The sequence below is a fragment of the Myotis brandtii genome, unplaced genomic scaffold, assembly GCF_000412655.1.
Source record: "Myotis brandtii unplaced genomic scaffold, ASM41265v1 scaffold182, whole genome shotgun sequence".
NCBI lineage: Eukaryota > Metazoa > Chordata > Mammalia > Chiroptera > Vespertilionidae > Myotis > Myotis brandtii.
In genome coordinates, this window is record NW_005356751.1 from 2,261,506 (window position 1) to 2,262,606 (window position 1,101).

The window sequence follows — 1,101 nt, forward strand, 5'->3', positions numbered from 1 at the left end:
TTACCCGCGCGCGATTTTCGGATGCAACTAGCACTAACCACTGCACAATGAGACTGCTGACTGACTGGCTCACTCAACTCGTGCATGAATTGCGCACACCTCCCCCACGCTGCGTCTCCCCTCGCCCTACAGACTGACCGACACCCCCCACTTCTTCTAACTCCACTTCTTCAAAATAGACTCGCCCAGGCCGAAAACCGACTTCTGCGCATGGGCCACGAAGTTTCAATCGCACTGTACATGCGCGCCCGCACGTGGTATTTTGTGGAAGAGCCACACTCAAGGGGCCAAGAAGCCGCATGTGGCTCGCGAGCCGCGGTTTGCCGACCACTGCTCTAACCCAACCCTATATATACATTTCAACATACCATTGGCATATAAATTCAAGTGACTGTCAAGTTTCCTCAGCCAAATGAAATGGTTACAAATTTCAGATACTTTACATAACAATGCAGTAACCAAAGAAAGGATCTAATTATTGGTTTATTCTCAGGATTCTAACTATGTCACTTAGTGGCCCTAAAAAGCTGTTTTGGCTGGGGAAAAAAAAAAAAGTGTGACAGGCTAGCAGAGGCTTTCAAAAACAGGACTCTGTAGATGTGCATTTTGCTCAGAATCCTGTACAAAATTTTCAATAATGAGAACCCACAAAAACAAGGTTAGCATGTCTACATGTAAGTGGCACCTGAAATAAAACTGATTTCAAAACAAGTAACAGTACAAAATCACTCAGTTGACCAAGCCCCACACAAACCAGAGAGCGATGCCTGGCTGAGCAATTCCAAGGCAGGGAAAGGACTCATTCTTTAAGGGGGGTGAAGGGGTGGCAGAGCAGCTTGTCTGTCATCTGGAAACATCACCAACTCTCTGAGCATCCCTGAGCACTCGGCTCTGTCCCCACGGGAGGACACGAGGGATTTGTGCTGAAGTTCCCACCCCACCCTGATTAGGTGTCCTCCGTGAATCTGAACCCCGCAGGAACACATTCCCTGCCGGCTGTGCCTGCCATACGTCTGCATCACTCTTCCTCCGTGTTTGCATCTGTGAGTCTTGACACCCTCAGCAACTCCAGGTCTCTGCTCAGTGACAAATGAAAATGAA